Genomic DNA, 26,993 nt, shown 5'->3' on the forward strand with positions numbered 1-26,993 from the left:
CAACTTCATAGCGGATCAAGGACCTATCTCTTCTTTTGGCGGGGGTATTGGCTACGCGTGTTTTTCATTATCACGATAGTCTGACGGTGAGTTGCGCATGCTATTGTTCCCACTGCGGGTGCCCCTGTGTATTGCATACCCATTTTCGAGGTCATAGTAGCCTGCGTGTCCCACGCATATGTGTTTTTTGTGTCCCTGGGTGCCACGGCGTACTGCGGGAGGTTAATTCCACACACGTGGGCTACCAGGGTTTGCATGCATTGTTTTACTGCAGTTTTGGGGTGCCTAAGCGTTGCATGACTCGTCACTTCATCACCGGGGTCACATACAGCCTTGCAGGTGCAGGGGTGCTTTTAACATCTTGCATCCCACCACTTTCACCCCAATTGCCCAGGACAATTGCCATGTACACCTCCCATTGGCACTACTACATCTGTGCCGGCACTACTCCATCTGTGCCATGGTTGGTAGGTCACGAAAGGTGAGGGGCACCTCAGCTGGGCGTACTCCTCGTGGCGGGCGTGGTTAGGGACGTGGCCGAGGTGACCAGGGAGTAGGGGGACTCCAGGGTGTCAAGGGTGGCTGCAGAGGGAGAAGAGGCAGGGGTGTGGCAGCTCGTGACGATGTTGTGCCACATGTTGGTGCAGTCATGCCACCACCCCCTGCGACTCCGGGAGATGCAATTCTTGCATCTGGCACTGGCGCCCATGTGACCCGGCAGTCCGTTTCATTGAATTCCACGGGCCCAAGGGTAGTGGTAACTGCAGGTGCAGTTGTGGACACCACCACCCAGGCTCAGGGTCTGCCAGCGCAGGCTGCATTGGCACTTGAAGAGTCCATGGAAGATTTCCAGCAGGTCAGGAGGCACAGCATAAGAGCAGGCAGGGCTGCCCTGACCGAGGCACATGTCCCTGGGGCAGTAATGTCATCTGCTGCCCCGACCAGCCGGGTGTTGGCAAGTGCAGGGGCAGATGCAGCCAACACCGCCCCGGTTGTGAGTCTACCAACCAGGACAGTCGCGGTCAATGACCCTGGCACAGCGGATGTTGCTGCGCAGGGTCCATTCCAGGGCACCCAGTAGCCACTGACGCAAGTCATGCCTTCAATCATCCTTCCACCTGCCACTCCCTTGGTTCAATCCACCAGTGCCACTGGCCATACTGATCAGGGCGGCATTCGCCAGCCAGGGTCCGCACCACTATCCAAGTGGAGGAAGGTTGCATCTGCAGCACAGGCTGGGACCCCAAACACAGCTACGTCCTCCTGCACATAAAGAAAGAAGCCTTTCTGTGCGCAGGAACTGGACTCCATTGTGGACTACGTCCGGGGCCACAGACGTGACATGCTAGTGGAGCCGAATTGTCAAACTACGGCTGCTCATCGGAATACCCACTGGAAGCATGTTGCGGATAATGTGAGTGCATTCGGTCATGAGGTGCGCACAGCTGCCGAGTGCAAGAAGCGTTGGGATGACCCCAAACGCAGCGCTAAGGCCAAGCGTGCCTCTAATTACAGCATGACTCTGGTGACTGGGCCACCACCTGAGGAGGATGACCTCACTCTGCACGAGTCACTCATTGCAGAGTTCATACCAGCAGAATTGGTCGAAGGAGTGGGAGAGATGCAGGACTTTGATGCCACGTCCAGTGAGTGTTGTTGCGTGTATGTCCAGCCCATGTGTGGTTTGCCTGTGTCATGTGTTGTGCTTGACTTCCACTACATGCTATGTGCACATCGTTCTCATGTGCAAGTCATGCAATGCTTCACTGATGCATGCCTGCTGTGCAAGATGGTGGTCATGTAGAGCAGACGGGGACTGTCCTCATCACCACACTTGCACCCTACTCACATGCTAGTCACCCAGATGCCCCTCCAGTCCATGTTCCAGCTCACTGGCCCTTCTGCATGTAGCCAGGGCTGGTTTTCCTCTCAGCACTGGGACTATGTCAGTGCATGATTTGTCCTCTGCCTGCATGAGGATACTCCACGTAGGCTTGACCCCTTGCTCCTCCACCCTCCCTGCACCCCAATTACACCATTGCACTGGTGTGTATCATTTTGGCGTACTGCAATGGCCTGTTCAAGCCTCCTGTGTACATGCTAACTTCCACCAGCCAACCTGCCAGACACATGCAGTGGGGTACATCCTCTGCCCTTCATGCAGGGTGTCTCACTTGGACTGTGCAGATGGCAGATGCTCCACAGGGACAAGAGTGCCCATTTTACTTTTATGGACTTCATTAATTCACAGTGTGTCACTCTTTCTCAACTCTCATGCTGGACTTCCTTTGCATCTTGTACTCATGGTGGCCCTGAATCATGATGTTCTCATCTTCATCTTGTTTCCTGGCATGCAACATTATGTGTTACTACTGACTTCTGCAATTGTATTCGCTCTCCCCTCTTGCTTCTCCACTCTTTTTGACTGCTTACTCTCTGTTCTCTCCTCCTTTCTTTTCTCCCTTTTCCTATCTCCTCCCCTTACTTTCTTCTATGCACTTACTATATCATATCAACATTTTCCCTGGACCTAATATGATAGCAATCTCCTCTGTTTCCTCCACCCTCCCATTACTGTTTTTTTCCTCCCCATCACCCCTTCAGCACTATCTGAAATGTCTAGTATGAAAGTCGCTTGTTTTGTTCCTCCCCTACCTTTCTACACCCCTCTCCCTCACCTTTTGTTTTTCTCCGGCTCTACCAGAAATATCATCAGGCCTAGTACGGTAGTCGCCTGTCTGTTTCCATTTCCTTCCCACTCTCCCCCTCCCTTCCTTATGTATGTCTTAGCTCTTGTACTATCTGAAATGTCGTCATATCATAAACAATCATATCATTCATGCTCCATGTGCATTCCATGCATGCCCCTATGTGTCCTTAACTGGATGATCATAGTAGTACGTGTCCAGGATGAGCAACATTTCATGGCATTTCTTCAGCCATCCCATGCCCACTCTGGCCCAGTCCTGCATCACACACATGTTTAGGGTATCACAGTCTGTGTGGGGCACAGTCCTCCCCCTGTTTCAGGCCCACTGGTGTAGTGGCTTCTGCACACATGGGTGTACTACTGAGGGTTCATCATGTGTCCTGCTTACTGTCCCATCATCATCTGCTGTGTTGGCAGTTGACTCAGATGATACCATTGATGCTAGTCAACACTGCCTACCAATGCACAGGTCTCTGGTCACCCTTTTACTACCATGCAAGGCATCCCTGCATTTCCACTCGGGGGGGGTTGCCTGTAGCCATGCAACCCATTGCATTCACATTGCACGTGATGCCTGAACTTGCCCTTGCACTGCCTTCATGTTTTTTGATACACATAATGAAGTACTTGTTCATGTAGATAGTGAGTAACGTACACATGTTCTGCACTGCATCAACCCGCTTCTGAGCCATGTAACACTGTTACATGTAACACTGTAACACATGTAACAGTGTAACACATGTAACACATGTAACAGTGTAACACATGTAACACCGTTCTACATGCCATTTCACTGATGCAATGTCAAATTGACCAGGCATGCATGGCAGGTTCTCTTTTGTGTGTGACATGTCTGCTTCATGTGTTGGCTGTCTGTGTGATGTCTATGTGTGTGTGTGTGTGTTATGTGCTTCTAACATGTTTTTTTCTCGCTACTTTTCAGATGATGACTCAATAGAGCCAGAGGATGGTGTTGTCATGCCAGGCACAGGGTTGTTATCACAACCGCAACCCAGCACAAGTGGGGGTCGTGGGGTGGTAGACCATGAGAAAACACATGTGCTACAGATCATCTTGTCTTTGGCTGGCAATGAGTCCAGCCCAGATGACCACTCTGACGTCCATGTCGAGTTGGATGCACATCAGGTCCATACGTCAGGGGTGAGTGATTCTGATGTGGACACTCCTCTGTCCGCGACACCTGCACTGAGGGGCCAGACAGTGGTGGGATCTCTGCCTGTGGTGGATCGGGACACAGGGTCACCCTCCATACCAGTCGCTGATGTGCCTGGGACATCACGTCGACGGGGGCATGTAGTCGTGCAGCCGCGGCGGTGCCAACCCAACGAGGAATGCTGGTCCTTGGGTCCCACAGTTATCAAGCCCAGGAACGCGGTGGCCGCGCACCACCGAGGTATACTATGTCAGGGTGATTATCCCGGAGTCGGCAGAGCTGTCCGCGGACCTCGGGGCTGGGAGGTCCCAACTCCTACCGTGTCCCCAAAAATGAGTATGAGGCACACACAAGAAGCAAGGCTAAGACTGCGGTTTATTGCAACAGCAGGGCCGGGTTTCTCGTATGCATTCGAAAAAGTGCAAAAGTCACCCTCAGAGGGGCTCGCAGGCCTTTTTTACTACAGTATGACGCGCTACCTGCGTCACCTGAGAAAGTTAGCGCAAAAACCTATCGCCACTCAGGAATGGCTCTCCGAGTGATAGGGCTAGTATGGTTATCATATATAGAAAGTTGTTAATCTAGAAATCTGTACCTCCCTGCGCTTGACGATAATCTATGGATTTTTCGAACAGATGATCTGTGGAACAGACTGATCTCCGGTGAAAACAACAAGTGGTCTCAAGCCTTAGCCAAACTCATCGACCGGGTTTTCGACCAAATTAAACAGCAAAACTTAGAAGATGAGCTGCCACAGCACCAGGCGTGTGACTAATGGTGGAGCCTTGCTCTAGGCGACCTTGCTAGGTGTGATAGATAAAGCAGCATGGCCGCATTCCACTGCTATCAAAGGATACTGGCACTTCAGACTACTGTGAAATTTTGACAAAACTTGGTTTTACCGAGTAAAGTTCAATAAAAAAAAAAAAAACTAAAAAAAAAAAGTTGTTATTGGAAGAGACCAGATCAGGTGGTATACTTGGGCTGTCCCTAACATTTGTTACTTCAGACTTGCAACAATGCGACCCTTGGTGATTGGTTGGCTATAAGAAACTGCGTCAGTAGTGAGTCCCCCTGTGTTCTGATTGGTTCTCCCGTGAACCCCCAAGCCTGGGACCATCATCGTTCCCAGCTTGCGGTGTACCTGTCATTAGCAACAATGTGCAACTATGTGTTTTGTGCAAACAACAGGCAGGTCTGTTCATAGGCGAGCCGTTCCCGTCGCTGTAGGTGTCCATCTTGCTGCTTCGTTGTTGCAACCTGTGAGACCCTGGCTGCTTCTCTGTCTCGTAGACTTGGCACCTTGTCAGTTCGGCTTAGTCACGTGTGTAGAGACCGTGGCTGGAGCAGAATTATGAGCATTTGATTTTAGTATTCTGTGTCTGGAGGCTTAGCATTTGCAGGTATAACCTTGGCGCTGGGCTTTCGGCATGTGAGTTACAACATCGTGGCCTTGGCTGTGGGCCCTCGTTAGGGGCTTGTTCTGCCTGATCAGCACTTGTATTCCGTTCTGAAAAGGTTTTCGTTTGCAAGGCTCCAACCTGGGGACTCTTGCTTGCGGCCTACTCGGGCTCAGTTCATGGGTCCCGGGTGGTCGTGGAGTGACAAATTATCATATGCAGCGCTAAGTATATGTGATAGCGTCTTGTAGAGATAGATGGCAAGGAAGCATCAGCAAGCATATACACGATCTCTTCAGGCGTCTTGCGTTTCTGCGGTGCTGTAGAAGGCCTATGTGAAATTAAAAAGATGCGCGTCCGTGAGTGTGACGGTCCGCTACGTCATAACACTGAGTATGTTCTTCGTGTAGGTTGGTGTGTGAGTGACCAGTGTGCATGGTGGCACGTGTGCTTTTGTCTGGCTATGTCGTCATGGCATCTCTAACGATGTGGATACTTTTTTTTTTTTATTATTATTTTGAAAACAAATAAACAATACAAACCAAACTTGCAGCATTATTTACAAAAGACTCGTGAACATCAATTAATGCACATTACTGCTCCCCAAATCCCTCCCCCCTCAAGAGCTTGTTTGCGTTTCTCATTCTGTATCTGCTGCGTGTGGCCGGGTATCGCTTCCTTCCGAAGCTGCAGAATCCATTATTGTGCCAAACAGTCCTGTTATTAACACTCTCCATGCCATCAGGTTACCCACTTCTTCTTCCCCGCACTTGCTACATGCCTCCTGCCATACTACCGTTTCAGCCTCCGCCCATTTTTGCAAATCCCGCCACCATACCTCAACCCGTAGCTTGTGGCACTGCTTCCAGCCCAGGGCAATCCTTCTTTTTGCAAGCACATATGCCAGGTCCCTCAGTTTCCCAACATGTTTAGTATTCCGTGGTCTGGGAAACCCTCCCAACAGGCAGGCCCAGGCCGTATCTATGTTGAGCGTGACCCCTTTATCTGCTAGTTTTTGTGCCACCTCCCTCCAAAAACCTTCAATCACTGGTCAAGACCAGAACATGTGTGTCATATCAGCGTCTTCTTCATCGCATTTTGGGTATGCTTGTCTTCCTGCGTTTACAAACTTAGATATTCTCTTCGGGGTCATATAGGCTCTATGCGCTATGTATAACTGTATCTGCTGCAATCTGGCATTTCTGGACACCTTCTTGTGGTATCCCATAGCACACTCCAACATCCCATTGGTCATCTGTGCCTCCACCTCCGCTTCCCAGTCCAGCCTCAAATAAGTCAAATCCTTCCCCACCTGGGTCATCACCATCTCATACAATCTAGAGATCTCGTGCCCTCCTTCTGATATGTCATATATTGTTCCCATTATGATGTCTGGCTCCTCCGCCAGTACAGTCTCTGGCCAGGTTTTACGAATAATCTGCACTAGCCTAAGATACGTGACCTATTGGCCTCTGTGCAAGCCTGCCTCTTCTCCCAGTTCTTCGAAATCCTTAATGATCCCCTCTTGCCATACATCTCCCAATGTGACCAGCCCGACCGATTCCCAATAGGTCCTGATTATCATTCTGAGTTGGTTGTCTCCCCCAGCCAAGGCGACTAGCGGCACCTGTGGGGAACACGGGTACGGGTTCTCCATCAGTCGGATACTCTGCACCACATCTTCCACCCAAGCAACATCATACCCGGGCGTTCTTTCATTTCAAGTCTAGGCACCCAGATAATCTCCTTTAGGTAAAACGGAGTGCAGTCCTGTCCAAACAGCCTAAATTCAGGAGTTACCTCATCAGAAAGCCATTTGGTTACATATTGCAACTGACCAGCTACATAATAGGCCTCAAAATTTGGCAGCTTAATGCCCCCTCTATCATGGAAGTTCTGCAGCTACCATAGCGCCACTCTATTGGGAGTGCCATGCCATAGGAAGTCTCTGCACATGCTATTCAGTTTGACAAAAAACTTTTTGGGTATCAAGTATGGTATATTACTGAAGAAATGTAACAGCCTGGGCAGGACCACCATTTTGAGCATCGCCCCCCGTCCCATCATCGCCAGCGGCAACTTCTCCCAAAACTTCATACTTGTTTGGATTTTTCCCACAGCCACCTCGGTATTATGCAAGTGTTCCTCCTCCACCGTATGGTACACATCTATTCCGAGGTAGCGGAAGGAATCAACCTCTCATGTTACGGACATCACTGGCAACCGCACCAGAGGGGCTCCTCTCTAGCTCCCCAATGGGAACATGCTCAATTTTTGGGGGTTCACCGCTATGCCGGACAGTTCTGCATACCTTTCCATAACCTCTAGAATATATTGAAGATTTTCCTCCGGATATTTCAAGTATAGTAGTAAATCGTCAGCATACAAGGATATTAGATGTTTCTCTCCCCTTACCTCAATACCAAACATGTCATATTGTTGTCTCAGGTACACTGCCAGGGGCTCCAGGGCTAGAATGTATAACATCGGGGACCAGGGGCACCCTTGTCTGGTGCCCCTACTGAGTTGCCATCTCTCAGATATCACCGATCCTGTGCGCACCCTTGCCAGTGGTTCACTGTATAGTAATTTTGCCCACCTAACATAACCCGGCCCCATCCCGTATTCTTTCAGGGCCTCCAGCAACCATGGCCACCTCACTGAGTCAAAAGCTTTGACTGCATCTAGGGACACCACCACCATTTCCCCCTCACTCCTGTTTCCCTCTTCAATCACCCGGTGGAGTCGCCTATGGTTGTGGGTTATATTTCTGCTGGGGACATAACCTGTCTGGTCCGGGTGTATCAGTTTGCTAATAACTCTACGCAGCTTATTGGCCAGGACCGCCGTCAATATCTTGCTATCCTGGTTCAACATTGACAAAGGCCTATAGGAGCCGCAGCTATGCCCTGGCTTGTTGGGCTTAGGAAGCGCACAATTAACGCTTCCCTAAGTGATTCCGGCAGCCGGCCCATCTCAAAAGACTCATTGAGCATCTCTAGCATAGGGGGGAGTACTTCCTATCTATATGTTTTATAAAACTCACCTGGGAATCCATCCGCGCCCGGGGTCTTACAGGTGGGTAGCTGCTTCACCACCTCCTCCAATTCCTCTAAGGTAATCGGTGCGTCCATCTCCTCCCTTTCTTCAGCACTAATCTTAGGTAATTCCATGTCTTTTAGGGTTTCTCTAATCTCCTCTCGATTGTCCCCTCTTCTGTCCTCATATAATGTCCTATAATAGTCTAAGAATGCCTCGTTGACTCCCTCTTGGGTGTCAACCACCTCCCCGTCTTCTTTAGTTATTGTCCTAATCGAGGGCCTGGGGGTTTCGCTCTTATATAACCACGCCAACAAGCGGCCAGTTTTATCCCCACCTGCATGTTGCCTCTCAACATACTTCTTATAGTTAAGGTTGCAGAGCCTTTCCCAAAGCTCTGCACACCTCTGCTGTAGTTCGAGTACAAGTTCTGCATCCCCTCCCACCCTGTTGCTTTCCCGTTCCAGTTTCTCTTCCGCTTCCTCTAGCTCCGTTAGGACCCCACCCTGTAGGCCTTTTGATTTAGCTATAGCAGCACCCCGCATTACCACCTTAAAGGCTTCTCAGAGCGTGCACGCTGAGTCCACGCTGCCTGTGTTTACCTCAAAGTAGTGTGTGATCGCATCCCTGATATCTTCCCTGAAGACCGGGTCCCGGAGCGCCTCCGCCCAGAGGCGCCATGTCGGTATCCGCGCCCTGGGGCGGCAGTACTGCCAACTCAGAACCAGAGGCGAGTCGAGTGGCCCGACAGGACCCTCGCTCTATAGTCTATTTGGGTGGTCTCTATCACCACATCTGGCGTGGCAAAAAAGTAATCAAGTCTCGTATGCAGTTGCTGCAGAGCTGAGTAATGCGAGTACTGTGTTTTATTAGGGTGTTTCAGCCTCCAAACATCTGCCAACCCGAAGTCGTCTAGTAATGTCTGCAATACCCTGGCTGCTGGGGAGGGCCTATCAATCTTATCATCAGATCTGTCTGCCTTTGGGTTGAGCACGCAGTTGAAATCCCCTCCCCAGATAACCGCTCCTCCCATACACGCGCCCAGATGAGTACACAGGGTTCTAAAATATGCCGCAGTATTTTGGTTGGGGGCATACGTATTTATAATGTACACCTCTCTATTCTCCACCAAAGCTTTTAATATGACCAACCTCCCATCCGTGTCCACCACTTCTTGTGTAAGTTGGAGCGGAACGTGCGGTGCCACCCAGACCAGCACTCCCCTAGCGTAGGCAGAATACAGAGAGCCTACTACAGTACCTCTCCACTTCTTCCCCACCAGTTCCAGTTTTTGCCGGGTCAAATGTGTTTCCTGCAACAATGCAATATCAATCTTCTGTCTTTTCAAGTACATCATGACTTTGTTTCTCTTTAAGTAACTGTTGAGTCCCCTGACATTCCATGTTACGATCTTAAGGTCCCCCATGGCTCATGAGTGTCTTCTTGCCTTCCGTGTAGCGAATCCCCCTTGCACACGTTATACAGATACAGCTCTCCATCTTTACTTGTAGCTTCTTGTACCGGCTCAAGCTATCCATAACTATGTACACAGCAAATTCCCAACTTCCCTCCCCTCCCTCCACCCGTCCCTTCCCCAACACCACACACCCCAACTGCTGCCCAGCTCCGTTCTCGGAACTCAGGCACCCCCACATCTAGCCCTGCAAGTACCAAACAATGCACAGAGCTCAGTAGGGTGAAGTCACCCTAATGGCCACTTAACTAAGATTATTGTGGGGTAAAGAGATCCACTCTGCAAGGCTCCCATTACTTCAATAATAATTACAGTGCTCATAACATCTAGTGCAATAGTCTGACCTTCTCTACTGAAGGCTGTGCAAATGACTATATTCAAGTCCCACGGGTCCGTGCTGCGCCATCTTGTGGCACCTTCCTCGTGCATTACTTATCTCTTCCGTGCTCTCTCTCCGTCCGAACTTCTGACTCCTGGGGACATCCCTGCGCATCGAGCCATCCCATGGCATCCTCCGGGGTCTCAAAAAACAAAGTTTTGTTTTCATGTATAACTTTCAATTTTGCCGGATACAGTAACATGTATTTGTGGCCCGCCTCTCTCAGTCTCCGCTTTACCGTTCCAAAGTTCATGCGGCTACGCTGCACAGACAGAGTATAGTCCGGGAAGGCCGTGATGTTTGCCACTCCTCGTATAATCGTTCCTCCCTTGCGGAAGTTTTCCAATATCCTCTCCCGGTCCCGGTAATTAAGAATTTTGGCTATCACCGGCCTAGGCGGGTTTCCTGGCGGCGGCCTCCTTGTTAGAGCTCTATGTGCCCTTTCCACCACAAATCCTTGAGATAGTGCTCCTCCGGGTATCTCTTGCAGTAGCATGGACTCAATAAACTCTGTGGGATCGTGGCCCTCCAATCCCTCCGGCAGGCCCACGATGCGGATGTTGTTTCGTCGGGTGCGTCCTTCCGCCTCCTCCGCTCTGCTCTCCAAGTTGCCCACTCTCTGTATCAGGGCATGCAATTCGACCTTATGGGAGGCACAATCCGCGGTATTAGGGCTAACTTACTTCTCAAGGGACTCTGTGCGCTCCGCCAAGGCCCTGACGTCCTGTCGGAGTAGATTAACATCCTCCTGCACCTCTCCGACCTTAAGGTCCAGTGCCGTTTTCAGTTCAGTGACGGCTAATTCGAGTTTAGATTCCCAGGCCGCCTTTAGGTCTGCAATCGCAGCTAGGACTTCTTGGTTAGCGCCCGTTGTCGTCATGCTGCCTGCAGGCGGCTTATCCTTGCTCTTGGTATTGTCTTGACCAGGGGACGTCTTAGCGAAGTCGTCCAGGGTGGGCTGTTTCGCCTTCGGCCTCACTGTTCTATTCGACATGACCCAGAGGACCTGTGTTCTGCACAAATGACAACTGCGCACCCAGTACGCCTCTTTCGCTCGATCACCGTGCGGCCTGCTCCTTCCTTTGTTCCGGACATTGGTTGGCCATTTTGTGTCGTCTTTTGTCTCCGGCGCTCCTTATCCTTTCCGCACAGATCTTTGCCGCCGTTCTTCCTACACCTTCCAAAAGTTCACCAAGCGTGGCCCAATCATTCACACACCGACATGTGTATTTTCAGCAGTCGTCGGCCCGTCGTTGCGCATTTTTATGCCCAGATCATTTCAGGATCTCGGGAGCTCCTCCAGATCACGTCCTCCTACATGGCCCTCGTAGCCACGCCCCCCCAATGATGTGGATACTTGTAGTCATTGCACTAGTCGAGTTCATCCATGCCGCAGGTATCATCTTGAGCCATGGGGCCTGGTGTTGATCTTACAGGTGGGCATACTCCTCTTATTGGGGAGAGGGTGTTATCCCATTATCCCACTTCAACTGAGTGGGAGCAAGACATGACTGCCAATTCAGAATGTCAGGGGCAGCACTTGTTAACATCGCTGTGAGCATGGAACGTGTGGCCCAATCCATGCTCCCCCCTGCTAGGCAGGTGCTTCTCCAGTGGCAGGCAGCACAGTCCACGGCCTGCTCGCTCAGGCTGGGCATGGCAGCCTCAGACAGGGCACGCCAGGCTGAAATGTTGTCTTTGCATCAAGCAATTGCTGCTCACGCAGAGGCACACATGGAGGCCCTGAGTGCTGAGTATGAGTCCCTCAGATCCACTCTGGGTGTTCTCTTGATGTCCCAGAGGGTGCGGTCAGAGGAGATGTTTGAGCAGCTTGAGCGTACCATTTCGGCTGAGCTACATGCTTGCTGGGAGGTGCATCTGTTGTCCAGCCAGGCCATTCAGGAAGAACTCTGTGTTACATGTGTTACCTTGCAAGACGAAGCATGTGTATCACGGGAGGTTCTGCATGCAGACCTACGTGTCATTGCCGCACAGAACCAGGCTCACCCGTCATGCAGACTTGCTGCTGACGAGGGGTAAGCTGCAGCTAGGTGTGGTCAGGCTCCTGTGCCATGTCCTCCTTTTCAGGATGAGCCAGACTCGGACGACGAGATATCTCCCACAAAGGTTGTGACGTGCAGGCGTTGAGCCCATGGAGGTTCTTTTTTTGTCTCAACATCATCGCATGTGGGTGTTAAGGTGCACCGTGTACCTCCCCCCTCCTAGGTGCCTCCCCCCCCCCCCGGGTCGTATGTGGCCATTTTAAATTTTTGCTTTTAGTTTAGTTAGTTAATATTAACTAATTGATTGTTATTTTAATTAGGTTATGTAGGTGTTTCATTGTTAGTTTAATTAGTTAGTATAGTTTAATATTGTTTGTCTATTGTGCATTCATGTGACGGTGTGGTGCTTTGTGGCTTTTGAAAGCATCCACTGTCTGTTCCAGCTGGGCCCTTCAAGCTTGTCTCGTATATGTGTTTGCAACTTGGGGTCCTGACTCACATAGGCCACGGCTGCTTCCCTTATCCATGGGCTCGCTAGGATGGTTCAGTGTTACAAAATTTTACACAAGGGCTTTGGACGTTCTTCATAACTGTGGCCTGTCCGCTGCTGTACTACTTGTGTTAACACCCATAGTGGGGATTGGTTGCGTTTTATCCACCCCATGTCTGTGATCAATTTGGGTGAGTATGTGATTGTTATCTCCATTAATTGATGTGGATTGTGATGTGTGTTATTTTCTTGCCTGTATATGTGCTTGATGCACTTCATGCTGTAGACAGTAGCCTGTACCCTTGGCCTGTCAATGTGACACTGATGGTGGGAGGTGTTTGGATGTAGGTCTGTAACCTGGCCCAGTGACAACCAGCATGAAGACACGCACACAGGGAACTTTCCAGCCTTATTAATTTATTGTATGCCCTTTCTGCAGGAAGATGAGCCTCCAGACTACCTTTGCCAGCAGACACAGGGACAAGTACTTCAGAAAACTGGCCACGTTTGGTGGTGCACACGTGTGGATGTGTGCGCAAGCAGAAGCACAGGACTTGTGGTCAGACGTCCACCAGAAGCTGATGTGTTTCCAGGAGCTCCAGGCAAAGTGAGCAGCACAAGGGCCCACACCGCAGCCAACCTTCCACCAGGCCACTTGCACATGCATGCTAAGTAGCACCAGTGCTGGGGAGCTTTGTCAGGCATTGTTGGAGAAGCGCACAGTACAGCTGACATGCGTTGAGGGCCAAATGCCAAGTGGCTTTACAAGCTGTCAGGGGCACACGCATGGGCCATCGAACATGTCCTTGAGTACCCCCTGCTCCATTGAAGCAGAGTTATTAGGGCAGTAGCATTCCTAGCCAGAAACTGATACAGTGCACATGGACACCCAGCGAGGCACATACTCGTGGGCAGTGCATGTCATTTGCATGTGCAAATTGCCACGTGCACTACCTATTGAAATCTGCGGCTGCCAGAACACAATTTGTATTGAAGTTGCACCTAGCTATACACGTTTAGCAGCTCACCCAGGGATCATTGTATCATATGTGATTCTTGATGCATTGATCTTCCATCTCCCGTGCGCCCTGATGCGCCTGCGTTACAGCATTGACAGTGTATGAACCATCAGGGGGCAAAGCTAACGTATGGGTACAAAGCAGCAAACAGGGGTGTTAGTTTGTGGAGAAGTCACTTACTTTGGGGCATGCATGGTGTTGTGTGTGTGTTGTAAACACACATTCAGATTAGTAACTCATGCTCTCTTTGCAGCATTGAACTGCTCCTGTTACCGGACCTGAGAGTGCGCAGACAGGAGGCCAGCACTCACCACAGAGATAAGTGTCTCTTTGGCTTGCATTTGACTCATTTGGTACAATGTGCATGATGAACATGTTTTCTCAAATTGAGTATGTGTTTTTGGGAATAGTTGTATTTTGCCTACTTTCCCTTGCAAATCCACCTTCCCTTTCCTGCCCCTCTTTCCGGTTATCCTGAATACCAATGCCTGTCCAAACAACATATCCCTGACCCTCCTTCCCCGCCGGGGTCTCTGAGGCCTGTGTAAGTTTGACATTGCAGGCGCCCAGACCATGGAGGGGGTGGTTGGTTCATGCCACTCCTGCACCTGGACACCAGAGCTGTGACACTACCCATCATTTGTTGCATCCTCATTGTATATTATGTACTGTAAATGGTACCCATCCTGTTGGACCATTGTTCAACTGTGCTACTTTGGTTGTTCTATCATTGTGCTTGTACATGTGCTTTGACATTTCCTGCTACTTCAAGTCATCTACTGGAGACTCTTCCAGGATTTTTTGGTGCCTACATGCTTTTTCCCTGGTTTGTGGGTTTGGCTACTTGGAGTTCTCTGCAATTTGGTATTTCTACCAGTCAAGGTGGCCTCTGAGGGGGCTGGACCCTATTTTCGCGCAAGCTGGAACATGGAGACCAAGGGGTAGGGTGATCCTGTAGCCAGGTAGACTTGAACAAAGAAGGCTACATACCCCAGAGACAGTTGTTCAGAAGGTCACGGTGATGTGTTAATGAGGGAGGGCCTTTTGTTGTTGGACAGTTGGCTTGGGGTACAGTGTTTTGGGCACTTTGACATTGTAATTGTGGGGTACTATGTACATGATGTGTTGTGGTGGTCAATGCCTGTTCCTGTGTTGTCTTTACTTTTCGGGGGTCTGGGGATTGGTGTGGTTTGACATGCTGGGGTGTTCACATGGGCAATGTTCACATGTGAAGTGTACAGGACACTGAGGGTCACTTGATTTCACATGCATGTATTGAGTACATGTCCATAATGACACACACAGATGCACAATGATTCACCACACGTAAAACCTTCCATGGCCACAGGTGCACACAGATTGCATTCTCAGGCCCGCTGTGTCCCTGTAGCACATGATCTATTACCATTTGGGTATCCTGTACATGCGCCATTTGGTTATAGATTTGATTTGTCATTTTCATGTTATGCTCAAGGTGAATCTGCAACACAATGGCTGCTCAATGTTCTGTGTGCTGAGCAGTGTGTTGCAGGCGACACACACAGCACACGGGTTAGGGAGTCGGGATTTTGCCATGCCCAATGTGCATGTGAGCAGGCATTCAGTGTTGTGTTCATGCTACGACTGGTGGAAAGCATTTGTGTCTGACTTTGTATGTGTGGGAGGTTGTTGGTCAGTCATTTCATCTGATCCCATGTCAGACATCATTGTCTCGTGCCAGTTTTCATTTGTGACATGTCACTTTGTATGTTTTGGTCATGTTGGCCTTTTGATATTGCATGCCATGTCATGGGGTGGCAGACAAGGGTGATGTGATTTGGGAGGGTTTGGGTGACATAACAGGGATTGTGATGGCCTGTTTTACAGGGGTGGGGGGTGATACACACCTTGCATGTGTTCCTTTTGGACACACAGGATTGGTTATGTTTAAGTAGCTAGGGATGCACACAATGTAGCACTTCCGTGGCAACTTTCTCAGGGTGGTAATGTTGTGACAGTTGACTGTCTCTTTGTCATCATCGATTGTCACCTGGTATGTGCCAGGCCTGTGTGCACTCTGCAGGGGTGGGAGTTTAGGTGAAAAATGTGGCCACAAGCTGGGTCCGGGCTGCCTCGCAACGTGCCCTTTCCCCTCCCATGGGCAGCACCTGTGCCTGTGGTTGGGGATGTGGGGGCACCACCATGTCCACCGGTACGTCCTGCCGTGTTGCAACATTGTACAGGACACATGCTGCCACAATGATCCTGCATACTACTGGGGGTGCATATAGTAGCTGGCCGCCAGAGCGGTCAAGGGAGCGGAAGTGTGACTTGAGCACTCCGAAAGTGCGCTCCACTATGCCCCTGGTTGCAATATAGGCTGCATTGTACCTGGGGTGATGTGGTGGGGTTCCGGATTGGCTTCATCATGTGGTTGCTCAGAGGGTAGGCACTGTCCCCTGGGGAGGTGATAATGGTTGTGATTATTGGCGTTTGTGTATTTGGCTGTGTGTGACATGCATGCATGTGCACAGGCATTTGTACTCACCTAGGAGCCATGTGTCGCCATGCTACCCAGCTTCCAGGGCCCAGCTCAGGGCAGACATTCTGTATATGAAACTGTCATGGGTAGAGCCAGGGTAGTTTGCATAGACAGATGTGATGATTCCCTTTGCATCGCATACGACCTGCACGTTGATGGAATGCCAGTGCTTGCGGTTTCGATTGATGTGCTCAGTGGCCCTAGGTGGATGTAGGGCCACATGGGTGCAATTTATGGCACTGAGCACTTTGGGGAAGTGTGCCACCCTGTAAAAGTCCTGGACCATGGCCTACCTTTCTGCGGGTGTTCTCGGCATGTATATGTGCCTGCGGACTGAGGGGCGCGCAGTGATGATTGCCAACCCCTGGTGTAGGCAGCGTGACTGCGTGGCCTGTGAGACCCACCACACTATGGCAGTTGTCCGCTGAAATGACCCAGTGGCCAAAAAATACAGTACATTGAGCACCTTCTCCAAGGGGCTCAATGCTTGGGAGCACAGGGTGGGCGATGTAAGGTCATCTTCCCATTCCCTGACCAGGTCTAGGATGATACGGGGTGGAAACCTATACCTGCCATAGACCTGGTCATCAGACATCCCAAAAACGCTAGTCCAGGCAAAACAAATGCGGTCCCTGGCTATTCTCCTCCTCCTGCGGTGTCCCACGATCAGTGCTGCGACAAACGGGGCATTCATCGTAGCTGGATATACGTGTTTGCGCACTTTTATACTGTGTGCAGGGACGCTTCTGCCTGCCTTCGTGTGGCGGACGTGTTGACGCCTATGCGCGTCTTTTAGCATGCGCAGGTTTCCCATATTCGATTCCATGAATACGTGTTGTTCGCGTGTGTGTGGGCGTTCCATGTATTTCCCTGCAGTACTTCCCCAGTTACGCCTTCTTTTTCGCGCATTATTCCCCATTCCGCGTGTTACGCCCCGTGTCCCGCCCCCTTTTTGGTGTGTGTGCCGACGTTGTGCGCTTTCCCTGTGCGTGTCGCGCACGGAGTTCGGGATGATGCGTGCGCCCGTGTGGGCTACGCACGGGTTTGGCGCACATCCCGAGGGAAACACGCGCAGGGACTTCCATGAATCGCTTGCGTGCACGTGCGCCTGTTTTTTCACGCTTGCGCCAGGATTTTCGGCGCACGTTTGTTCTGTGAATCGGCCCCTTAATCTCTATGATTAAAAAGACTGCAATTGGAGATATGTTTGCCTATTTTGAAAATGTAAGTTTATTTTATCAAAGACAATTTTAAAGAAAGTGAGTTTTAAAGTAATCTCTGATGCCAGCCACAGAACTTCAAAGCAAATTCCCTAATGTGCCCCAAACAAAAGGCACCTTCCTCCTGCTCTCTGCCCCAGGAACTTCCATTCAGGTGTTAATGGAGAAGGGAGGGGATTTTGCTCTGCTGCTCTGGGGAGAGACAAAGGACTCCCTTGATTGAAACGATATGCAGATGCAACTGTCAACAGGAACTCCTGCCAAAGGACAGAGGCAGTGATTACTCTTGATCCACCAAAACCTTGGGGGCGGGGACAGACAGTTATGTGTATTCTTAAAGCACAAGAAAGTATATTTTTGAAAAGGATTGACAGAGGACTGTGCAAAATTGTAAAAATGTGCAAAATGACAGTATTGTTAATATGAACATTCTGGTCACGTTTTAAAACTACTCAGAACTCTGTGCTATGTTCAGGGACAAGACTACAGAATTTGTGGTTTTGTAGCAATTGTGGTGATGCCAGAAACGTGAAACTTCACATGATCATGCCCAGATATCATGCACACATATGTGTAAAAATGTGGACCAATCTGACCTTGGGTACCAGACAAAAGTGCAAAAAATTGCCAAATCTAGAACCAAGCTCTCACCGTGATGGGGCTCGGATGAATACTTGCTCCACCAAATCTGTGATATAAATATGCTGTTGCTAGCAAGTAAAATTGTAAATATGTCTTGAATGAAAAATAGATTTCATGTGCAGAAACAAAGGGGAGGTTCTCCCTGGATCATAAAACACAGCGTCATGATGACACCAGGTTTTCTTCTCAAATCAGGGAATAGGAAATACCCTAACCAACAGAATATCTAGGTGGTGTGCCTAGTAGAAGTCAGCATACCCACCCTTTTATTGCTTTTTATTGCTTTATTGCTGGCGGAGCACTTTGCAAGAGAAATCCATATTCCAGACTCCAGAACTTTGAAAGCAGACCACTAAGGGGAACCCAAAAGAACAGCCAAAAGAACAGCCTAGCTGTGCTGTTGTTGCTTTCTTACCTGCCAGAATCCACAGATCCGATCCAGTAGTGCAGAGCTGTGACCAGATAGCAGCAAACCAGAACCAACCCGTCAGATCCAGTCCAATCCCGTGGTGCAGAGTGCCATGCTGATTGCAGAACCAGAGCGCCTTGAGTCCAGTCCGGTGTGCTAGCAGAATTCCAGTCCAGAAAGTATCCCTGACCAGATCCCTGACGGGTCCATTCCAAGCAGTGGTAGTGAGTATCCATAGCATAGGATTGTCGCTAGCATATATATTATCCATAAGTAATACTATCCAAACCATTCTATTAAATCCAGAACTGCATTTTGTCTTATCTGAATCTTTCTATCATCCCTATAGTCCTTTGGTAATAGTAGTGTTAAAATCATCTTTGCACTAAAATATTTACTGAAGAAAGGCGAGCGTCTTGGCTGGCAAAACCACCCGGAGGCGTTGCTGGGCTGGTGGCTGTGCTGTTGTGTAGTTTGTGGCTTCATAGTCTCCCTATAGTAAGAAACCTTGTTTGTAATTTTGAAAAGCGCAACCTTGTTTTTACAAATTTTGACTCTTTCTGAAAAAAACAACCTCTACAAAAACCTTCATAACTTCTTCACCGTTTATGCTAATTTAAGTGTCTAATTGAAGCTAAGATCCTCAGCTTTCCAATGAACCTAAAACCGCATCCCAACTCCTTATAGTTTTTCCACCATCACGCTTACCGCGCATGGAAACGTTTGCCGCATTTTTCGTTTGGCTCAAATCTATCACGTTTGAAACAGCTGTAGATTGCATCTGACCTCAAAATTAAGTTTTCAACCTGCTAGTTACTCAATAATCATTGATAGAGTTTATCTGAAACCATACAAAGCGGCTCCCACTAGTATTGAAACCATTTTAGTGAATTAAATCAATTTTCAGTGTTTTTTTTTACCATTCATTTAAAACCACATTCAAAACCATTTGACAAGCTGCAATCATTCCTGTTTTTCTCTGTGTTTGCTGGGGGAAATTGGGATTGATACTGTATTTGTTGAGTGTGTATTCCTGAAACCTGTTCTCCCCTTCCATCTCTTTATACTGCATATTGGGGGGATTGAGTAGTGTGCAGGGGGAAAGAGTAATTACATTGCATTTTTGATTGAACCTACACAAGTATTATTCTATGCTGCTTTGTTTTTCTATCATTACTCCTTCCGATTAAAGAGATTTATTGCGACATCACCCCATTGGTGATCATTGTAGAACCATTAAAGTAGTGTGACATATATAGTGTGAGAATACCTAAAATAAATCTTTTTAACTTTGCAAAACAGCCTGCTTCCTGATTTATTGTGACCGGGGAGGAGTGGGTTTCAAAGAGAGGGGCGTTATATAAGGGTATATCATTCAGAAATAAAATAACTTATAGACATAAATAAATAATTAAGGGTTCCAGCTGTGCATCACACTCTAGGCATTGACTTAGGTGGAGTGATGGGTTGAAATTAGTTACAAGATGTTCAAACTTGAATTACGACAGTGCAGGAAGTAAAGAACCAGAAGACAGGCCTTCTCTGTCTACCATTCAAGACTCTGGAACCTCCTCCCAAAAGCATCAGACTTGTTCCATTACTTCTACAGTTCATGAAAGTGCTCAGGACCTTCCTCTTCAAGGAATGGCTCCTCCTTAACACCTCAGTCCCTACACCCTGCTCTCCCCACCCTACTTGAGATTCAGTGATCTGCTCCCCACTGTCTTCCCCTCACAGCCAATTGCCCACCCTCCCCCGTTAGATCCCTGATCCTGATTCTCTGCTTCCCTCACTGTGTTCTCCCCCCTATGTTTGTAAAGTGCCCCATTGCTTCCCGGAGCTTGGTCTGCGCTCAGTAAATACCACAATAATAATAATAATAATAATCATCATCCCTAGTTCTGGAATACTAGTAAGGGGGTTTGATGACCTTACCCGATGCCCACTAGCTATCAGTTGCTGTCTAGTCGGGAATGACCTGCCCAACAAAGAAATAATTGTTGCTGTCACTAGGGCCAAGGAAGCATCACAGGAAGCATCCCTGCCAACTCCAGGCCCTGGTGCACTTCCAGCTGTAGATGGTGAAATACTGCCACCTCTGGTACTACCAGTGCAGATCCAGAGTCTAAAGATGTGCCTGCTCCTGGTGGAGGGTGCCTAGAGGCAAGTGAGGTGCCTATTGCGGTGGCACAAGATGCCGACCAGATCTGAGTGACATGTCCTTTGCCGGAGGCCACCGTCAGGCTGACCATAACCAAGGACAGCACAACCACCACAATCTGGCAGATCTGCATGAACAGAAAGAGACACACACCAGGGGGAAGCTGCTGGGATGTTCAAGTTGAACAGGGAGAAGGTTCTCCTGTACAGAGAGGTCAGGAATTCTCAGGACATGGCCAACCGGAGGTTGGCTGTTCTCCAAAGTAACAGGCAGTTCCTACTCCATTTGGCTTCTGACATTCATTTGCCGGGTCATTTATGAATGAGCAAGACAGCTGACAGGCATTTTGGTCTATGTTTTCTGGCCCCAGATGTGAGTAAAAATAAGAGAGTTTGTCCTGTCCTGCCAAACTTGCCAAGCCTGGTGAGCCAACACATGCCCCCTTGATTACACTACCAGTGGTTGTGCAACCTTTCAAGACAATATGCATGGACATTGTGGGTCCTTTGTATCCTCAGACCTCCTAAGGAAACCAGCACATCTTGGTGGTGGTAGACAATCCCAACCAGGTAGCATTTGATAAGCATCAATGCTCTAGAGCTGGTGAAGGCTTTGATAGGTCTATTCCCTTGTCTGGGTTTCTTCAAAGAAGTCATTTCTGACATGGGATCCAACTTCATATCGGCATATATGATGGCTCGTGCAATAGGTGGGGGTGACTTACAAATTCTCCACAGCCTTTCACCCACAGACCAATGGGTTTGTTGAGCGGTTCCACAAGACCCTGAAAGGCATGATAGATTACTTGGAAGAGCAGCTGAGGAGAAAATGGGATATTCTCCTGTCATACCTTCTGTTTACCTACCAGGAGTTTCCACAGAAGAGTGTAGGGTTCAGTCCTTTTGAGCTTGTGTTTGGCCATCCTGTTAGGGGTGCACAAGGCCTGGTGCAGGAAGGATGGGAGGGCAATCCTCAAACTCTTTTGCATGACATAGGGGTTATGTACTTGGTCTGAGATCCAGGATGGAGAAGAGAGCACTCAGAATCTGAAGGCCAGCCAGGAGCTTGTGAAGCACTTGTTGGGACCAAACGGCCACAGCGACTGCATATTCTCCAGAACATATAGTCTAGATTTTGGAGCCTGTCAAGTCCAGTGTGCTTCATAACAAGATGACTGGGTCCTATGTCCTAATTGAAAACCTTGACCGTCAAACTGAACCTGGTGACGCCCACGATCTGCACCGCTTCAGCATCGCTTTAACCCAGCCTCAATATCTGCTTGCCGCTATTGTGTTTTTATTGCATATTGTGTGTTTAATTAAAGTATATCTATTTTTGTTTTTGTTTTTTTCATTTATTTGGTGCATTTAGCGGCACTTAGTATCCTTTCGCACACAGCATAAAACAGTACAAATAGATATACTATGAAATCACATATATAAAATCAACATACAATTATTAAAAAAACACAGTATACAATAATCATTTAAAACATGAGTACATAGAGTTAACTTTGAGCCAGACATGAAAGCCAAAACTGTGATAACATAGGATTCTGCACAGTATAGAGCACTCCAGAACTGGGCTGACCCATAGTTGGCAAATCTAGCATATCCCCTTGCATATAAGGCATGAAGGGTTAGACAATCGGCCAGGACATGCAGAGCTGCTTCACCTTCTATGGTACATAGCTGACAAATACGCTCATCTCTTTGTATTCCCCTCTAAGCTCCTGTATTTGCTAGTACGGGGAGGAGATTGAAGGGCAGGCAAAAGATAAAACATATTAGCACAGGGAAGTGACACGTAATTAGACATTCCCTTGCGGAATCCCCAAACAGCCCCTGATATGTGTAGACCGCATATTTCTCCGCCAGCCTGCGCAAGCTATGATCAAAAACACGGGTGTTCCCATTAATGCTACTCAGAAATAGGGGGATATCTGACAACCGAGTGCAGGGTAAATGGATGTCGTGGCAGTGATTTCCCACCATAGACTCAATATCCCTGAACCAAGAACTTTTAGAAAAGCAGTCACTGTGGGCTTGTGCATTATGCAATTGGGAAACAGTGGAACTCCCATTACATTTTATATCAGCCCAAAGCTGATGCCTGCATGGCAAATAGCGTTTACAATGAAAAGTAAACGCTGCCGGACATTTGAACATGCCAGGCAGCATTTACTCACTTTGCACGGCGAAGTGCAAAAGTGCAGGGCAAAAGTCAGCATGCACAATTTGCGAATTATGAAAATCTGGCAGCAGGACCTGGCTACGCCTGAATGCAAACGTACCAGAACCCCACCATCAAATTACATATTTATATAAAAAGAACTCCCATGGTGGTTTATAGTGGCTGTTGTTCTCATGCCACAATACTCTGTACGTGGGGCTCTCTTCTGTATTTGCTGCACCTGCAGCAGCGTGGAATAGCCCCTTGTTTCAATTGAAATCATCATATTCACACGTTGTTAAGGATACCCCTGTTTCACGACATAGGCTTCCCTGAAGACACGCCATCCGTCAGGCATGCCAGGAGGTCCTTTACTCTCAGGGAGCACACCCATTCCTTGCACTGTTACAGGTGAACCATTGACCGGGTGCCCTTCACCGGGAGGCTCCTTACAGAGCCAGCACCCACTAGGAGCTTTCACTTTCGTAATTGTGCAACCGATACAGGCGCTTGAAAATAAATACTGGAATCTCATGTTGGTGGTTTGAAGTAGTTTGCAGCAAAAATGATTAATATCCCAGTAGGGTCCCAAGACAGTGCCAAACTGCTTTCTTCTTATTTACCCAGTATGGGATAACTGAGTATCCCGACAGGGATCTTCTTACAGGCGCATCTTAGTAAAAGTGATTTCGAGAAGTGTCTATGTGTGCTGGCCAGAGTGGGCAGCCGCGTAAGGCAAAGAGGTTGTATATTTTTGAAGATTTCGTTTACGTAGACCACCATCCGGTCATCACCCGTGTGTGGCCGAGAGCATACCAGACCTTTCAAAAACCTTAGCAGGCGCTCCTCTCCAGAAAGAACATACCAGACCTGTTGACCTCATTTACACCACAAGACCAAGCAGGACGAGTCCAATATCTTGAATTCCTTGTCTGATGCAATGTGTGTGGACATGTCGAATGTTGATAAGGTGCTTATGTTTTGTCTGGTCTTGGCATGTGCTCTGCTATTGTGGCATTTTAATAGTCAGGTTTTCAGGAAGTTTATGGAGGAGCAATGGTTTACCTCTGTGTGGGAACTTCTTTGGAAAGAGTTCCAGAGCTTGGTTCAGGGTAAGGATAAGGATGATCCTTTGCGGTATTTCCAATTGACGCTTGGCTCTCTTACTAAGCCCACATTTCTGGACCGTGGGTTCCGGTTGATGCATGATCCTGACGTGGAACTGGCACTGAGCAATGCATTGGGTTTTAAGCTTAATCCCGTTAAGTGGAGCCAATGCTCATATTGGTTCCACAGGCATGGGGACATGTCATACACAGGACCAACTGATAAACCAAGAAGAATTAGTGGATGCGGTTAAGGAACACAAACATTCTTTTTGACCACATTGACTGGTTTAGTGTCAACACGTTGCAGGAGACTTGGTTGGTGGATCCACTGTGGTTGGATGGGTAGACCGGCTACTAAGGGGAAAATTGGTAGACCTAAGGGTGGTTTGGTTTTGGATGTTAAAAGAAAAATCATGTTGACTGAGATCCCATGTCACTGTCCTAACATCCTAGTTGGTTGGTTGTCTCTCAATGATTTACCTGGGACAAAGGACAGTATTCTTGTGAACATTTAGGATCCCCTATGCTGTGCATCATGGAGCAGTTTTGAATGCATTGGAGGTGTGGTTTGACTCTGAGATTTGCGTCCTTACAACAGTCTTGGGTGGGGCTTTTGGTTCTAGGATACCCGGAATCTTCGATCCAGAGGCTGCGGCCAGTGAAGAATATCATTCATGCCCATTGTATGAGTGTAGACTTGATCGATGTTGCTCAAAGGGCCTGACCTGGGCAACCCTACTCTATACTAGACGATTTGTTATGATGAACAGGGCTTGGCCATCAGAATGTCCCACACAATGTACATGGTCTACACCCACCAGCGCAAGTGTTATTTACTACCTGTTTGTAGCCAATGGTCCATCTATGTGAATTGATATGGGCATTTACCCCCGTATGGAGAGTGACCACTTCCCTATTATCCTAAGCCTTGATCTGGAGTGCCCTAGTTTTTTGGTAATCATCATACAGGGACGCTGCACGTTAATGAAGCTAAGACCCAGGTGGGATGGAACTCTTTTAGAGTTGAGCCTGTTTTGACTACTGCTCGTAGGGTTTTTTCCGACTTGGGTGGTCAACGAAGTCTTGTGCTTGGAGAAAATGTCACAATATGAGAAGTATGTTGCCCAGGTTTCTGAGAGTATTATCTTTATTTATTTATTTAATTGTTTTTTATAACACGCTTAATAACTGGGTTTGTATTCTAAGCGTGGATCCAAGAATCGAACCTCGTTGCCCTGCATGGTCTTGCTTCCAAGACCAGCACATTGCCCCTGTGCTATCCTCCGTTCATTTTGCAGGACAGGGGCAGCAATCGGAGGGCCACCAGCCCTGCTAAAATACACAGATAAGGCAATGACAAAGTAATTTGTGACAAAAAGAGATTGATCTGTAAAGAGCCGCGAAACTGTCGCTCCAGGTTCTAGATCAAGCCCAGTATGCGGATGGAAGGAAGTTGATTAAGGCTAATTATTCCAAGTGGCTTAGACACCATTGTTTGCTTAGAGAAGGCAAAAATGGCGGGATTTGGTGATGTCTGTTCTAAACAATGATACAAAGATTTTTTGGCTGATGGTCAATGGCCAAAACTTGTCCTCTTTAGACTTCAATGGAGTTTCTGAGCCTGAATGGATCATCTACATCTCAGACACGTTGGGTGGCCCTAATCCCAGACAGTCGCATATCCTTCAGGTGACAGGAGTCAGGGAATTTAGGAAAAATACAAAGAGGTTGCCAGGTTAATTAGCGTTAGTAAACTTTCTCGGACCTCCGGGCCAGATGACATTTGTAAGCTGGTACTTAAAACTGATGTCATCCTCTTGGCGGGGGTCCTCCATCATCTTTTCTGTTGCATCGCTATCACCCAGGTTCTTCCCTGTTCCTGGCATGACAGTATCCTGGTCCCAGTTTTAAACAGGGCTCCCATGCTGATCCCTGCAATTATCGCCTATTGGTGTTGTTGGATGTCTCCTCTAAGGTTTTTGTGAAGTGTCCTACTTGAGGAATTGACTAACAGTGCAGAAGCTAGAAATATCAACCCCTGGAACCAAACTGGATTTAGAAAGGGTTGTTCTACTTCTGTTAACATCCTAGCCCTCACTGCTATCATCCAGCAGGCTCGGCAGATTCGTAAGAGACCTGTCTATGCAGCATTTGTGGACTACACCACTGCGTTTGACACGGTTAACCGTTCAAGGCTTTGGGGGAAGTTAGACATTTGGGAGATCCCACTGAGCCTACTGATAATTATGTTGCTGTACGATGAGACCCATGTTAAGGTCGGTTGGAGGGAAATGGGAGCACCTCGGTTTGGACCTATACGAATGTTGGCCTTAAGCAAGGTTGTATTTTGGCCCCTGCGTTATTTAACCTTTACCTGTATGACATGGGGAAAGCACTGGCCGATTCGAGGTGGATCCCGCCTAAGTTTGGCAATATGGTGGTCTTGTGGATGGGCTATGCCGACAACATTATCATTCTTGATCTCACCCCAGGTGGCCTTCAAATGGCTCTGGATAACCTCAATTCCTACTCAGCCTTGAACTCTCTTAGGGTTAATTGCTTGAAAACCAAGATTATGTTTTTGTAAGCCAACATAGGCGGACAGAGCCAATTGGAATTTGGAGGGTATTCCGACTGAGGTTGTGACCCAGTACGTATATCTTGGTATTGTTTTTGATGCAGATCTCTAGAGTGTTATCCATTTGAATGACCTTAATGTCCATTCCGCCCGGACCTTGGGGGCCATTTCTTCTTTTGCTAGTAAGGGAGGAGGTTAGTCAAGCTGTATTCCATGAACAGTGTCCCAATCTTATGCTATGCTGCTCAGGTGTGCCCCCTGGGATTATTGGGGCTCTTACCAAGCTTGAAACCAAAATGCTAAGGAGACTCCTGAGACTGCCCCCATGACTCCATGACTGCCCCCTCCCCCCCTATGTTTCTGCTGAAATGATTGTTCTGGAGTTTAATCTTTTCCCGATACAAGAACGAATCAAGTTAAGCTGTTTGGCGTTTTATTGGAAGCTTGCCCATGCCCAGAGTAATACCCTCATGGGGATATTGTTTGAGGTCTT

General features: G+C 48.4%; 1 protein-coding gene across 1 annotated transcript in view; it reads left to right on the top strand.

The window, feature by feature from the left end:
• The window catches only part of LOC138579547 (microtubule-associated protein futsch-like), a 1,023,262-nt gene that overhangs the window by 860,285 nt on the left and 135,984 nt on the right, over positions 1-26,993 (top strand). The gene's annotated exons all lie outside the window — the stretch shown is intronic.

Source organism: Ambystoma mexicanum, chromosome 1p (genome assembly GCF_040938575.1).
Source record: "Ambystoma mexicanum isolate Mex_15411 chromosome 1p, UKY_AmexF1_1, whole genome shotgun sequence".
Lineage (NCBI taxonomy): Eukaryota > Metazoa > Chordata > Amphibia > Caudata > Ambystomatidae > Ambystoma > Ambystoma mexicanum.